Raw genomic sequence first — 17,504 nt, forward strand, 5'->3', positions numbered from 1 at the left:
GCCACTGCACTAAGACTTTACTATTTGAAGTGTCTACCTCCAACAAAGGTACATTTAAAAAAAATGGGACTTCATTTAACATGTTTTACCAAAATAGCCCCTAATGTTTTTCTAATGCAAAAGCATGGAGGTTTCTTTTGAGAGATTCAACGTTCGGTGCTTAACAGAGCAGGTTGTGAAGTCATAACGGATGGACACATCTTGGAACTCAGAGGAAGTACCTTTTCATATTGCTACTGGGATTCAAATTTTATCTCCTGGACTCTGAAATACATCATTCTCAGTGCCATATGGCCAGAATGAGGACTGTCCTGTCTGCATAGATATCCCTCCACACCATCTCAATATTTGAACAACGCACCAACAACATCTTGAAAAAATGAAGGACTATAGCTAATATCAGCATTTTTTTTAAAAAAAAAAATCTCCTGTATGATTTTTAACACCTTTGTCTGGTGAAGAAACCAGTGCATCATTTATTTTGTACATTTGGTTTGCCTGAATAAGGGTATTGCTGTTGCAGGGATTTTGGATGTTATTGTACTTGCTATATGGCAAACCTAGATACCCCAGAATATGTTTGCAGGTTTCCTGGTTTCTGAATCCCTGTCTTTTAGATTCCAGGTGAAGAAAAGTAATTGAGAGAAGTTGGGAGAGGCTTGCTGTGTATGGTCCAATGGCAACATAAATGTCACTCATTCAAATGTCAGTTTTAAAGGAAAATATTGGCTGGGGAACATTTGTCAATTCAGGTCTATGCAATAGTTCACTTTGTGTTTTTTCCTCAGGCATCTTTAGCAATAAGTCCATCTTTAGCAATCAAGTTGAACCTCTTTGCATAGGAAGTTTTTTGAGTGCTTGATACAGCAGGGTACATAATATGATTTATGTAATTAAATGAAGACACAAATGCTATTTAAGGTTCACAGAAGGTGGGAAGAAAGATACATGGCCAACTTTAAATCTCATCTACTGCATTCAAATAGACTGCCAACAAGGCACAGGTGTATACCACATAAGCAACTAAAATTACAATTGTGATGGATGTGATTATTATTCATCTCAAACAACCCCTTTTCCTTGACTATTCTAATTAGGTAGTATCCAGCTGCTCAACATTTGCTACTGAGATGTACCATTAGAGAAACATATCTCAAAGAATTTGGCTATGGAAAATAACTCTTCCAAATGAAATTTCAAGTGACAAGACAGGAAATTAAGTATGTCCTGACATGGGATACAAGCACAGAGAAATATCAAAAGGAAATCCTAAAGTTAGTAATGAAAAAGGCAAGGGGAAATCAGAAGCAAGCACAAGGTTGGACGTAATATGAGCATGCTGTTCAAAATTGTTTGGCCTATAAAAAGACTGTATACAAACTATGTATGCATATTACATGTTCCATTTTCCTTACATCTAACGGTAGCTTATGGCAGTTCAAATGGAAGGGGGTTAGTTAATAATAATAATAATAATAAAAAAACGGTGGGTGGAAGCACCACCTCACTTGGTCCATCGGCACATTGATGCCTAACCAACAGATGTTCTATTTGGACATACCATCCAGTATTAGGGAAACCAGCAAGAACAGGAAGAGAATGGCTTTGGAATGTTTGTTAGATTCAGAAACAGGACACATATGAGGAACATGACAGTAAGACATAAAAACCTATTTTCAATCACCAGGTTTTAGTTTTTGGGTATGTGAGCATGGCACAATTAATTATTGTACTCCTCCCTTTCTCAACACTCCATTTTGTACACAACACATTAGAATCATCTACCTTTGGTTTTCTGCTAAGGATAATCTCCCTTGCCATCCAAACCTGGAAACTGTAGTTCGATCAAGTATTTAGGAGGTACCAAAATACTATGAGAAGAGAGGAATTGTGAATCAAATCAGCTAAACTCTTTGATAGACAGAACACTCAAAGTATCTCTGGGGATGCAGTTTAGGAGAGTGGACTAGAATTTTCTATCAGATAATCTGAAGCACTCACCAAATTCCCAATTCCAGAATTTCTTAGCATGGAGCCATGGCAGTTACAATGATATGAAATGAATAATTGTGTAGTGCAGTTATGTTTTTAGCCTTCGTAGAAGTATATATATGAGGTAAAATCTCCAACCACTATTTCAAAATGCAAATTTCATCAAAGAGACAGCCTGCACAACCTTAAAAATGTCAGAATAGAGCTATTCTCACACTGGACAGCTTCATCACATAATTTGGGCCATCTTCCATGGACATCTGGAAGCTCTATCTGTTGGGTTTTTTTTCTTCAACTGTGGAACAGACAAAATCACTGTCTTCTAAGGAAATAACAGACACCTAAAAAAAGAAGCATATTTACTTTGATCAGTATCACAAGCTAACCCAAATATCACCTGGAGAAATAAATATTATGGTCTTTTCTTTCTTTCTTGAGAAAAAAAGTTTGCTGAAAAACAGTATTTGGTGGTAGTAGCTTTGTTGCTACATAGGCTATTTTTAAAAAAATAGCAATAAAGACAAAAGCCTGGAATCGACTAAGTAATTTTTTTTTTTTGGTCAAAATTAGAGCTGATTAAATATGAGCTGAAGTTTTATTTAAATGAAATTGTGCAAAATTCAAAAGCACCAAATTTTTCCATTCTTCATACAGAAATTTACATTCAAATTTGGATTTCCTTATTTTTGACATCAAACTTTGGAGGAATTGTTAAACCACACTGAAATCTACTTTATTCCATATTTTGTTAAGATTAGTCAAGTCATATTCTTGTGACTTTTCATATCATGCAAAATAAACGAGGATGTTTGATCACATTATATATATATATATATATATATAGAGAGAGAGAGAGAGAGAGAGAGAAAGAGAGAGAGAGGCAGACAGAGACCACTTATGGATGCTTTGTTAGACACTGTTGACTACTGTGGAATATAATAAGAGAAGCTATTTATCTTGTCCTCTCATTAGTTGTAGCTCTTTTTTCTCACCATGAATAATGCTCAAACTCTGTATTACAACTATGGGCCCATACAGGCAGGCCAAAATAAAGCTGCTTCGGGTCACTTTGGAGGTATGCTGTTTAAATGATGTATGCATCCTAAGAGTCCGGAAGCTGCACTAAAGCCATGCTTCAGTCCTTAGGCACAATTTCCATGACAGTTTTCTGTAGAACATGGAAAAAACATTTTTGAACAACTTCCAGAACTGTCTAGTCTGCACAGCTAGTAACTAATGGCTAGTAACTAAAAGCAAACAAACAACCTTCTAAAAAAAAGCAGTGCATCCTGTTTTTTTCTATTCCACCACCATTCATAACTTCTTCTAGTGAATGTTGCTAAATACATTTGACTGTAGCTGTCAAATTAAGTAAAATTTCTTTTCCAAAAACTGTGTAGTTCTTTTTAAAAAGGAACCCACTACAGTATCAATTAGCATGACATACATTTGGAAATAAATAAATACATTTCAATTATCTGCCCCAGAAGCCAGTGCAGAATAGATTATTATGGAATAAAACAACAGGTAGTAAGCAGAAAAATAAGTCATTAGTGATATATTTAGAATACACATTGGAAGCTTGTATGGAGCAATCTATTATGGCTGGCCTATTGGAGGATTTAAAGATTTACTTATTCTAGTCTGCCTTCAGTTAATCTTTCTCAGCATATGCTTTTGCCTTATTATCACCTTTTTGCTTTTCTGTTCCTAATTTTTTCCCCACAGGCCTGTATTTCTCCATTCTGATTTATCCCCAGATACTGTACTTTTACTAGCTTTTGTACTGATTGCTGAAACCTAATGAATCAGATATCATAAGCACACTGGCAAAGTGTATGTCCCTGCCAATATACTTAACAGTGTTATCAGAAGGAATGGAGGCCAAGGAGCTTTAAACCGGGGCTTCTTGCCTTGGAGGCTGCTGCAAATAACCACAGGAAACCAAGTTGGAGGAAAGGCCACATCTTTATTAACCAAACTCAAACAATTGGAAGGGTTGGCACAAAGCATAAGGTCAGGATCTGCGAGATCAAACAACCCCATGTTTGTCTGATCAGCAAAAGCCTGGTAACCGCCAGGCATTGGGATGACCTAGGGGCTAAGGAACGCCAATTGACCGCCATGCCAATATGCGCTCACTTATTCCTTAAGCCCCTAGTCACTGGGAGGCACTCTCGCATTATGGCCCCCGCAATGGCCACAATGCCTGCCCTATTCGCCCCCGGGTCCGGAATGACTCCCAAACCAGAACTCCGTAGCCCTGGTATCACACCATGCAGATCCATGGCCTATGCTGCCGAACCACAGTTGTGACAAAAAACCCACAGACCCAAGCGGAGGGTGGGTGGGAGAGCCAAGCAAATTCTGACGCCAAGGCCTTGCTGAGCAGCCTTATATAGGCCTCTGGCCCCAGCGGATAACGTGGCTGGGGAGACTCCTCTTCCAGGGCAGCTCGAGCAATGAGCTGCCCTGGAGGATCGGAACCCCCGACCATAGAGTCCTCTGCCCGTCCTAGAGTGGTGCGGAGTGGAAGGGCTCGCTCCTTCCGCTCCATGCAGCCAATCAGGATGGAGGATTTGCCCCAGAGCCTTCTGGGGCGAATTGCTGCCGCTCCATGCAGCAAAGTGGCCTGCCTGGGCAGTCAGGCGACCGCTTCTTTCTCCCACCCATCTATGGTCAGGGATATTCTGGTTGCTCTTGCAAATCCAATAAAGAAGAAGTAACGTCTATCTTCTGATCAGGCTATTTCTTCTTCATCAGGTGCTCAAGTACAGCCAGAATGTGCCCAGGAACACCATGTGCCTTCTCAGTGGTTGATAGAACCCAGCCCTGTCTGGAAGTCATTTTGTTATTCTTTTGCACCAGGGGCAATAATATTGCATAGAAATGTACAGGATTCTTTCTTGGACAATGTTATGCAAAGTGCACATGCTGATAAACTTAATTAGGGAGACCACGAGCCTGGGCCTGCAGGATCTGAGCAGGGAGGTAGAGGATAGGGAGTGGACTTGGAAAAATCTCATTCACAGGGTTGACATGAGTCAATGATCAACTTGAAGGCAGCTAACAACAACAAACAAAATATTTCCCCACTCATGGACATACAGCTGACATCATTTAAGTGACTTACACATGTATAACTTCACCTATTGAAGCAGTTGAAGTCTGTATTCAGTTCTGGAAGCACAATTGCATTTTCATTGTATTATGCATTGTACACATAGATGTGCACTGTGCATTGCAACTGCATTTTCATATTTGTTTGCATGCCCAGTTCTGCAATGTTGCAACTCACTGAAGATTATTGCACAGCGTTCTGAGAACGTTCCGGGAACCCAATGGGAATGGAACACATCGTACTTTACCGCACGTCTCTGTTCCCATTGGGTTCCCATCATGACCTCGCAGTGTTCTATTTGCGTTCCAGGTTGGGGACGGACGATAAGTGTTCCCTGCGAGCTGTAACGTTTTCAAACCATTCTAGAAGAAGTCTGAGCAGTATTCTTATCTGTTCCTACTTCCGTTCTTTCATTCCTCTGTCTTCTGATCGGCTGAAAGAATTTCCTTCTCTTTAGTCCTTCCAAGTCCTAGAGGGTCCAAAAATGTTTATTGCTCTCCCAAGTATGACGCAGTGCCCACTATGAAAAAAGTTACAAAGGTTTTATCCTGTTTCCTCCAAACAAGTGTCAGCATATGAAGCCCTTTCAGTTGTTTTTAATATATATATATATATATATGCGCACACATTTGCCATTTTATCTATAATTTGTGTGTGTATATGTATATATGTATATATGCATATCTGTCTGTCTGTCTGTCTATCTATCTATCTATCTATCTATCTATCTATCTATCTATCTATGTCTGTGTGTGTGTGTGTTTGTGTTTGTTTTCTGCACACACACACATTTATATATACTTACACACACACAAATTATATATAATATGGCAAGTGTGTGTGTGTGTGTGTGTGTGTGTGTGTGTTTGGCCTTCTTGTTGCCTGGCCACATTCTTTTGATCTCATTCTGATGTTGCTTAGCCACACATATCCTGGTCCTCATCTGCAAAGTGATGGAGGGAATGAAATCCATTTTTAAGGCTAAATTCAGTTGCTAGTCCCAAACAGAGGCGATCTACTGAATTAATGGATTTATGTCAGTTAATCTATTCTAACTGGGACTAATAATTGGATTGAGCCCAATCATTCCTTTCAAGCACATATTAATAGTTGGGTACTTCAATCTAACAATGCATATGAGCTGTCTGTAAATTAATGCAGAATAATTAGTCATGCAACTATAAGAAGAATAGAAGAAACTGCTATGAATCTGATTTGGTCTTCTACCTCACAGGCATTGTAATGATCTTCTTTTAAGCCCTTGGCAAAACACAGAAAGCTATTCCCTTACTGGAATGCATAACCTAAAAAGGAGCTATATTTGGAATAGTTTTCACTGAACTTCTGCTGAAAAACAACAACTGAAAACCTCCAAAGATTTTTCTCTTTCTTCCTCTTGAAATATTATGCAGCCCGTTGTTTTGATGTGAGAAGTTAAACTGCAGTCTTTCTGTCAAAAGCAAGTAAATGTCTTTCTCCCACACTCCCCCTTTCTCTCTGTATATTTTCTGTTTTGATACTGTTTTCTGAAGATAAAAAAAATATTTATTCAGAGGGCACCTCTGTTTGTGTTCTACACTATGCGCAGTAAACAAATGCAAGTAAGATTATTTCTACCTCTTTTTTGGCATGTAAATATGAGGGGCAGGGTAGACAACATTAGAAAAAGTGTTCAACATTAGAAAAGGGTTCAGATTTGTTCTTTAACAATTGATATGTGTGTGCTATGTGATCAATGATAACTTCGAAAACCTTACAGCCACACACACACATATAAAATGTTAATATAGTGCACTAAGTGCAATAACCACAATACAATATATATCCGTATGAATAGCCTAAACATGTACAGCTTATATACAGACTATACAAATCTAAAAATATGCAATATGTACTGAAAGATATACAAATAAACAGATAAGAATAAAAGTGTTTACACAGTCGAATAGAAATGTGTAAAATAGTTACCACGGGAAGTAAAATAGAATTAAAATGGGAGGTAGAAATAACATTAAACATCCGTCATCATATGTCAAATCTCTTCATCGCCCTTACAGTTAACACCAATCATCCCCACATATCTAGATCTTGACAGTGATGCTTTATGAAGGAACCGAGTTGTGGCAATAGATATTTTTGAATCTTGTCCACTCATAAGGTATGATATTCTGATGTGAGTATCCCAGAATATTGTTCGTTTAATATAAGGATCAAGGTATTGGTCCCTTTCCTGTTGGTACAGATTACATCTAAGCAAAATGTGTGCTAGATCTTCAATTTTGTGGTCACCACAAATGCAAGTTCATTCATTATAAGGGATACCCTGGTATCTCTCATGTCTTACCATAGTATCAAATTGGTCAAATCTAACTCGGGTGAATGCGTTTCTGAGATGTTTTGGGATCTGTATTTTTAGATAAGTTGGCATTTGAAAGGACCATTTGTATTGGCTCAACCATTTTAAATTGCCTACCTTGCTGAGGGTGGCTATATCTTCTTGGGCCGCAATGTCCAAGATTCTCTGTCTTGCACCCTTTCTTGCTTGATCTTTCATAGTGCAGGTTATGGGGAGGCCACAGCTTTTTATAAAGTTTATGAGTTGTATAGACCATGAAGACTGCAGATGAGAATGCAACTGTTCTAATAGGCATAATTTAAGGAGTCTGTCTGGCTCCATTTCATTAATTTTGCACCAATAATTAAACACTCTGATTTTAGCTTGCGAGTGGATAGAGTAAATTTCTAATTCGGCTCTAACAGCAGCTGCTGAGGTCCTTTTATCTACTCCCAGAATACTTCTCAAATGTTGAGACTGGGCTAGTTCTACCACTGCAGTGGAATTTAGACCCCATACTTCCGCTGCATATAAAAGCATAGGTGTAACCTTAGCTTTGTATACATTAATTATTAGGCTAAGGAGCCTGGGTACTTGTTGACTTTTAGTTTAAGAATGAGATTCATATGAGTCTTTGCTCTAAGTGAGCTTCTGTGGTGATGGCATGACCAGGATCCATTCTCTTTGAATGTTACACAGAGGTAAGAAAAGGACTTTACTTGTTCTCTTGGTTCACCCTCTAGTTGTCATCTGTGTCTCTGCTGTCTTTTACCAAAAACCATTATGTTTGACTTACAGCAGAAATATCCACATTAAAATTTTATTTTGAATTTAAGGCTACCATATTGAACCAATTTATGATGTCATATTCTTATTCTCCTGCTGTACCGAGAAAGTGTGACAGAGGATCACAAGTGTGCCCTCTTGTATTGGCCTTCACGAATATTTTATCTGATCATTAGTCATCATTATAGATATTTACAGCTAGCTCTCCATTATTCTTTTCTCATGGCAAAATCTTCATTTTAGCAGTGAAATACTGAACTGCTACTCTTTTTGTGAGATTTAGAAAATAATTGGGGCTACTGATGAATCTGCAACTTAGCAGTTTGAATAAATCATAACAATATTTGTTAGTGAACTTAAAGTGAAAGATCTAGGAGTATTTCAGCAGCCAATTATGTAGCAAGCCATTCCCTACTGGTATGTAAAACACTGCTTATATATTCACTTCAGTAGTGCTAATAATCACCAAAGAAATACTTAAATCCCAGGCACCCTACTCTCCTGTGAATTATACCACTCTTGGAATCTGAAACTAAGCAGTAAAAGTCCTCTTTTGCAAAGTTGGAGTTTGGATTACTTTGGCATTTCCTCTATAATCATTTTCATCTCTGCAGTATCTTGTGCAGGGAAATCCAGGAAAAAAAATAGAAGTTTATTAATATTTGGAATGTGGTTATGAAAAAGTGCTATTGATTAGTCACATGACTTGCAGCAACACTTTAGATACTTCAATGTGAGGAAACAAAACTAAGGAGATTATTGTTTTGAAAAATGCTGCTGAGATAGACTTGGGATTGTAAAGACAAAACAGGATCACATAGCCCCCGGGGACGTGATGGGGGCGTGACAAAAGGGAGCAGGATGGGAACCAGATGGGGCCAAGAATGCATTTTACAGCACAGGAGACTGCTGCTGCCTCTGACGTTCCACTTCTGTCCCAGAGGGGGCAATTTTTCAGAACTGTTCAAAAGCGTTCTCAAAAAGTGCCCCCTGTGGGATGGATGTGGAATGCAATGGGAACGTCCAGTGGCAGTGGCGATGTTCTCCTGTGCAGTAAAATGCGTTTTTGGCCCCATCTGGTTCCCATCCCGCTCCCTTTCATCACACCCGCATCACATCCCCAGAGGCTGTGCAATAAACTCCAGGGTTTTATTGCACGCACTGGAGGCTGAATAAGTGCAACCCGTTTACATCCCAGACTGCACCTGTGCTTGCCCAGTGGCTTTTCAAAAACTGGAATCTTCCATTTTTTAAAAGCCATGGGATAAGTGAGGCTGCATTGCAGATAGGTTGCACTCACCCAGTAACCAGCACATGTGATAAAACCTGGTTTCATCTTTACAATCCCGAGTCTGTCGTGGCAGCATTTGTCAATGCAATAATCTCCTAAGGAGAAAGGGGTGGTTTTGAAAAACTTAACAATCAACCCACTCTGGATTTTGTGGTTATTTTTGAAAGCACTCTTCAGACTGCTAGACATATTACACCAGCATGGTGTCCTGGCACAATTGCACTAATTTAAGAATGGAAGCACACTTGTTTGGCATAATTTCTTACCATGCTTTCCCCCATCATAATATTGTGGCAATCCATGGTTTCATGAACTCTTTTTCTCACTGATTTAAGAATGGAAGGATACCAGTTTGGCATCATTTCTGATCACATTTAACCCCATGGCAGTGTTTTGGTTATCCACAACCATATGATCTGTTTCCCTCACTGCCAAATATTGCCTGTGTAAATGTGCTGCTACTTCCCCTTCTGAAGTACGGGGTTGCTGCATGCACCCTCAAGCATTTGCCCCATGCTTTGAAGGGGGGGGGGAAGTGATCCTGGCTGCCAACAGCCTTCTGAAGCCAGTTGCTGTGTGAATGTGGGCTAGACAACGTAACTGTTACGTTGATTTGTAATTGGTTGACTGGCTGAACCCAAAGGGTGCTCAACAATGGCTCTTTTTCATCCTGGAGAGAAGTGACCAGTGGGGTCCCACAGGGGTCTGTCCTGAGCCCAGTGCTATTCAACATCTTTATCAATGACTTGGATGACAGAATTGGGAGCATACTTATCAAATTTGTAGATGACACCAAATTAGGAGGAGTAGCCAACACCCAAGAGGACAGGATCAAAATTCAAAATGACCTGAATAAACTAGAAAGTTGGGCCACAGCTAACAAAATGAACTTCAACAGGGAGAAATGTAAGGTACTGCACTTAGGGTGGAAAAATAAAATGCACAGATATAGGATGAGGGACACATAGCTGAAAGAGACTATGTGTGAAAGGGATCTGGGAGTCCAAGTAGACCACAAGTTGAACATGAGACAACAGTGTGATGCGGCAGCTAACAAGGCCAATGCGATTTTTGGCTGCATCAGTAAAAGTATAGTATTTAGAGCATGGGAAGTAATAGTGCCACTCTATACTGCTTTGGTCAGGCCCCACCTGGAATACTGTGTCCAGTTCTGGGCACCACAATTTAAAAAGGATGTTGAAAAACTGGAACGTGTCCAAAGGATGGCGACTAAAATGGTGAAAGATCTGGAAACCATGTCCTATGAGGAATGACTTAGGGAGCTGGGGATGTTTAGCCTGGAGAAGAGAAGGTTAAGAGGTGATATGATAGCCCTGATTAAATACTTGAAGGGATGTCATATTGAGGAGGGAGCTGACTTGTTTTCAGCTGCTCCAGAGACTAGGACCCGGAGTAATGGATGCAAACTACAGGAAAAGAGATTCCACCTCAACATTAGGAGGAACTTCCTGACAGTAAGGGCTGTTCGACAGTGGAACACACTCCCTCAGAGTGTAGTGGAGACTCCTTCCTTGGAGGTCTTTAAGCAGAGGCTGGATGGCCATCTGTTGGGGATGCTTTGATTGAGAGTTTCTGCATGGCATGGTGTTGGACTGGAAGGCCCTTGCGGTGTCTTCCAACTCTATGATTCTATGATTCTATGAATGTGCACATAGCAGCTGACTTTGGGAAGCTGTTGGTGACACAATTGCTGTCAGGGGGAGGGAAGAGGGGGCAGAAGAGCAGAATCATGGCCATTCACACTGTGTGACTGCCTGAGAAGTGGCACTGCCATTTGTTGAGAATTTGGGAATACTTTAAAAAGAGATTTTATAACAAAATACCAAGGTGGACATCACCTCAAGAAGCGTTTTTTGGGAGATTTAAAAAAACAAAAGAGGAGTTGATAACATATGAACATATTTTGGAAAAAGGAGAGAAAGCAACATTAAAAATGAAATCTAGAGAGAAATTAGAGCAAGAAAACATAAAAATAGAATGGTTCCCATACAAACAGCTGGAGGAAAGGTTTAAAAGAGATATGAGCCAAGAGGGAAAGACAAAAATGAGTTGGATGTCATAATCTCTGGAAAACAGAAAAAGAAAAAGAAATCAAAATATTATGGGGAATTATTAAAGAGAGATTTGGAACAAAAATGTATAAAAGAGAACATGATAAAGTGGAGCCAGATAATACAACAAAATATAAGTTTAGAAAATTGGGAAAAGTCCTGGCGGAAAACTAATAAGTTTACCTTGGCACAGAGTTTGAAAGAAAACTACTATAAGATGTTTTATTTGTGGTAGTTGACACCTGTTAAACTTTCAAAAATATATAAAAATGTAAATAAAACATGTTGGACATGTGGAAAAACAGAAGGAACATTTTACCATATGTGGTGGCTATGCAGGAAAGCAAAGCAATTTTGGGGGAAAGTACATGTGGCAATGAAAGAAATGCTAGGAAGAAACTTTCCGAGGAATCTGATGTTATTTTTGTTAAATATGACAGGGGTGGTAGGAAGAGAAACAGAAAGAAAACATGGGAAAATAGTGTTATATATGGTGACAACTGCAAGATTGTTGTATGCACAAAAGTGGAAAATGTCTCAGGTTCCTGCAGTAAAAGACTGGATTAATAGATTGTTAGATGTGAGAGAATCAGACAGATTGTCTAAAAGGTTAAAAGGTGGTAAAGAGGAGGAGAACAATGACAAAGATGAATGGAATATAGTAATACAATATTGGGGAAAAAGTATAGAAAAATTAGAATAAGGATTTAAAAATGGCTATATGAAAAAGAGAAGAAAAGAGATGAAGAAATGTGATGTATATATATATAAGTTGTGTGAATGGAGAGATAACAATATGGAGAAGTATATGTATAAGTTAAAGAGAAGTATGGGTTGGTTATAGAGCGAGGAACAAAAAGGGGAAGGGAGGGGTAAGAGGGGAGAGAGTAGGGGGAGAGGGGTTGGGGAGGAAAGGGAGGGGATAAGGAAAAAAACAGAAATCTATGTATATAAGACGCTTATTGTAAAGAGGGTTGTAAAAGAAAAAGCAAATAAAAAAAATAAAAGTTATATGAATTTTGAAAAAAAAGAAAAAAAGAAGTGGCACTGCCATGGAAGGGACTTCTTACACAAAGCCAATAATGGAATAGCAGCAAGATTGAATGCCTCTTGATGGGTTTTGCCTGTCGGTGAAAAGGTGCACCATAGTAACAAATGGAATGCAAGGTGGCAGCAGGTTGGACATAATGTCATGTGATAAATATTGGCATAAGATGCTTTTATCCTGTTAAAATGCTACTTTTTACCCTTGTGTGGTAAAGTCCTAAATGAGCTGGTTTCTTTTTTCAGTTTGGTTCTCTTGCACTTTTCTTATATTAACAGGGCCCACTCTAGGAAGTACTTATACCTGTACAGTGTTGTACAATTCTCTCAGTATCAAACAGTACCATACCATATTTCACACAAACTGCATAATATTCTAATTGTTATCCTCATAACACCAAATAAGCATTATTCAATACATTATTTACAACAAGAATGGGCAAAGGATGGCCCACAGGCTGCATACAGCCCCCTTCCTGGGCCTACCCTTTTTATGGAAAAAAGAAGAAGACGTGAATTGCTCCACTGGGTACCTATTAATCTTTTAAATTAAGGAATAAATCACTGTTTAACAAAAACCAAAATTAGTGATGGACTTTTGGCAATTTCCAGTGTGTGTGTGTGTGTGTGTGTGTGTGTGTGTGTGTGTGTTTTTGGGAGGATGTCCATTTGGCCACTGGCAGATCAAGAGGCAAAAAACTAGTCCCTAGATCTGCCAAAATCATTTATGCTTGAGTTAGGGGTGTGGGCATAGTACAGGGGTAGAGAACATTAGATCTTAAGGGCCCAAGAGTCAATCTAGTGCAAGCCCTACAATTAGGAAGAATGGGATGGCTACCTCAGGCAACTGATTTGAGCTGGCATAAAAGAAGAGCAAATTGTTAATTACTTAATTTAGCACCTTATCATTTCAATTTTTATGATCATATTAACTAAAATAAAGAAAAGATTCATTTGAGCAGTAAAAGAGGTAAGCCATGGCAGACAGAACTGAATTACTAAATGAGAATCTGGAGGTTGTGAGTCAATCCTTTTTTTTCCTTATCAGAAAGAGGATGAGGTGCATGCGGCAATAAATATCACGTATTTTCTGCCTCAGGTGCTAAAGTAGTTCTGGTTCCCTAGGGTACTTTGCACTTTGTGTTTGTGGATGCATGCCTTAAAGCAACAAAATGCCTTGAGCTGGTCCTGTTAGTATCTTCAAGTAATGCTGAGAAAGAATTGAATGTGCAATTCAGGAGAACTCCTGCCAAGCGGTCCAAGCTTTCTGGGCTAGATTAACCAATGACGTAAGGGCAGTATCCATTTAGTGATATACACTTGGGAACCCTTCTATTAAGTCAGTGGAAGAACATTCTCACGTCACGTGAAGGAAGTATCCAGTACTTCTTTGAACAACACTTTTCATCTGGCTGTGAAATAGCAGATGTGCAGCTCCCTCTCCCTAGTAGCTGTTGATTGACCATAGAGGTGAATTATTCTGGCATCCAGGTGCTGTTGCATAGCTGTGAGGAGAGAACCATCCTTCTTACAGGCTTCTGGCACATACACACTGGAGTTGTCTACAATCATGACTTTGCACAGCTTCCTGTGGTCTTAATAACCCCATTTTAAATCTTTTAGCATGAGGACAGACATTCAGAATCCTCTTCAAATTGTCCCTGAAATAAAATACGTGAAGGCCAATCCAAGACACATTTTCTTTGCTTCATCAGACCCAGCAAGATGCCTTGACTAACACAGTCCAGCATGCTGAGATCAGAGAAGGAAATGTATCCCAGCCACAGCCTGTACACTGCCTATTGGCATTAAAAAAAAAAAAAAACAACGCAATAATTTTGTCTGTACTTACAACATGCAGCCTATTAAATGAGTATATAATTTTAAAAAAAGAAACTAATCCCCATTTCAAATTGCTCTTATTTTCTCAGTTGTGTCATTTGGAGAGATGACTTTCTAGCTCCGTCTAAGCAGCAAAGTATCGGGAGAAGCATGATAGAGGGGGAAAAAATCCAGGCATGGTAGACAGGATTCGTTGGCATGAAAAAAAAAGTATTCCAAGCAGAGGCTGGAAGTAACTAATTAATTAACACATTAAATTATTAATTGTTAGATTAATATGGCTTGATGGACCAGATATCCTGATCAATGCTAAAGCTAATTCTATGCTTTTACAAATAAATTTGTTTTATGTTGTTAACAGAGAGGGTCACTCTCCCTCTACCAAATCACTAGGTCAGTAAAACAAGAAGTATTCAGCAGAAGGACTGCTATTAGCCAGGCTAATCTGTCTGATGTATCATGGTTTTCTTTGGGAAAAGTGAAAGACAGAACATATGAGTGGAATAGCAAGAAAACAACTGAAGGACTGGAATTTGAAAGCAATTAAAAAAGAATGGAGGGGAGAAAAGTTATATGGTTTTATGCTTTAAAACTGCCTTTTCTAACTGACAGACATGTTGGATTCCCATCATGCCCGATAACTATTAACAATATTAAGCAGTGGTGTTACTATGCAGTCCAGTGCACTGGCTGTGAGCAAGAAGGATGTCTGACCACCCCTTCAGCCACATCTCTGCACCCTGTACCTTCCAGCCTGACTTGTGGGATGGCATTTAACCTTACTGAATTAATTTTCCAACTTAATGACACAAGCTTTTGTTCAGTTACATACACAATGGCAGCTATACTTTCCACCTACAAAACATTGATCAATAGGCAACATTTTGTGCACTAGCTTACTTTTTTTAAAACAAACTTTCAAATCCTCAAGCTGACCCACTTGACCTTTGCCTACTGCAGCATCTTCTAAAATATCAGTTCTGCTTATTAGGCTATTTTCCCATCTAACATTTCAGTTTCTTAATGCCACAAAAGAATCCCTCTCTCCCTGAGCTCTTGAACATTATTTTGTGTCTCTTCCAGGTCTTGTTATCCTTATGCTATTTTGATTCCCTTGTATTGTGAAGAAAACTACCATCTTGCTGTATTGTTCAGATGAAACTTCACCAAGACACAGGAATCATGAAAAATTATTAGTGCATGGGAAACACGGATGAGAAAACAGTGACAAAAGGATGACTAGCTTTACAGACCCACAGCTTTTGAAAGAGGCATTTTGAGATGACTGTCTGCCAACACTATATTTCAAAACCATTGATACTAAATGTCCAATTGCCTATTGAATGTTTTCATTTCTCAGATTTATGGCCATGTCCCTATTTACAAGGTACTAGCAATCTTAAGGTTTAAATATGGGTGTGGTTTAAATATGGGTGTTCCCCCCAAAAAAGGGAGGGGAGACACTTTCTCACTATACTACAGTTGGCTCTCCATATCCACTGATTTTTTTATCCATGGATTTAAGCATCCATGGTTTCAAAATATTACCAAAATATGTAAATTCCAATAAACAAACCTGAATTTTGCCATTTTTTAGAAAAGAGACCCCATTTTACTGTGTCATTGTATATAATGAAACTTGAGAATCCACGGATTTTCTTATCCACTTGGGATCCTGGAACCAAACCCCAATAGATTCCAAGGGGCCAATGTAATTACTTTCTTAAAATATATTTACAGTTTATTTTTATCACTAATAAACTTTTTACAGTTTATTTTTATCACTAATTTATCAAATAGAGAAAAATACACTTTGAGGCATTATAATTAAGCAAAATTCTGAATCTTGTGGTTTCTAAACCATGCTCAATCTGATCTACATATTCAGAATCAGTTAATTTAATTGTGTTGTACACACATCCTCAACTGTATCTTGTATCTACTAGTTGTCTGATTTTTTCGCTATATTTATTGAGTCTAGGATTTGTTCAAGTTTATCTAAAAATAGGAAATAACTGAACATAATTCTAAGTCAATTCAACTTGGGAGCTTATCGCTTGCTTTACTAAATCAATTTACCTCTATCTGGCTTAAAGCTTGATTTGGGTGGCATCCTGATGTTATCAGAAGGTTTTTGCCACCAAATTTGCCACCTGAATACATCCCGGGTGCATCCCCACTTCCATGAGCACTCATCTTTTTGGATCCGGAAGTTTTCCAGCTTAAGAAAAAGGCCATTACCTGACTTTACTAAGCAAAGTAGGAGAAATTATCAATGTTTCTCCAAAACCCCAGAGTGTCATTACATTGTGGACACCTGGATTGGGTCTGATTTGGCCTGATTTTTCCCCCCTACTTGCCAAGAGCCATGTCATCTCCCTTCCCCATGTTGTACAGCACAGGGAAAGCAAATGGCCTGTTTTTGGAGTTTCTGCTGCCACTGCTTCTTTATGGGCAGGAGCTCCATGTAAATTCTGTCCAGCACACTGCCACTTCTGCAGAGGACAGAAATAGGCACCTGGACATGTGATCATCTGATGACATGCCTGGCAGACTTTACATAGAGCTTCTGTCTGTGAGGAAGCACTACTGAAAATATGCAGTCACCACTGCTTCCTGACAGGCAGGTGCTCTGTGTAAAGTCTATCTGATGTGCCATCGCTTCTGCTGAGGTCAGATCAGGACACCCATGCAATCAATGAGGAGGGGTGGAACAATCCTCTCCTTATTGATCACATGACAAGGCACCCCATTCTGACTTCAGCAGAAGGATTGCACACCAGGCAGGCTCTTGTCAGGAGTTGTTTGGCTGACAAGCCTGGAGCAGCAACAGTGGCATTAAGCATGTGGTGCTGGCATGGCTGGCATATGTGGACAATGAAGTAGTGTCACACCGGTTTTGACCTGACGTGTGTGGTCACCATCATGGGATGGTCTGGTCCAGACTGGGGCATAATGCTCTGGACTGCCCCCCAGTTCAAAAGCCAGCATAGATAAGCTCTAGAGACCCAAAGGTGCCTC

This window comes from Sceloporus occidentalis, unplaced genomic scaffold (assembly GCF_023333645.1).
Source record: "Sceloporus occidentalis isolate IW3139 unplaced genomic scaffold, rSceOcc1.0.p SCAF_5, whole genome shotgun sequence".
Lineage (NCBI taxonomy): Eukaryota > Metazoa > Chordata > Lepidosauria > Squamata > Phrynosomatidae > Sceloporus > Sceloporus occidentalis.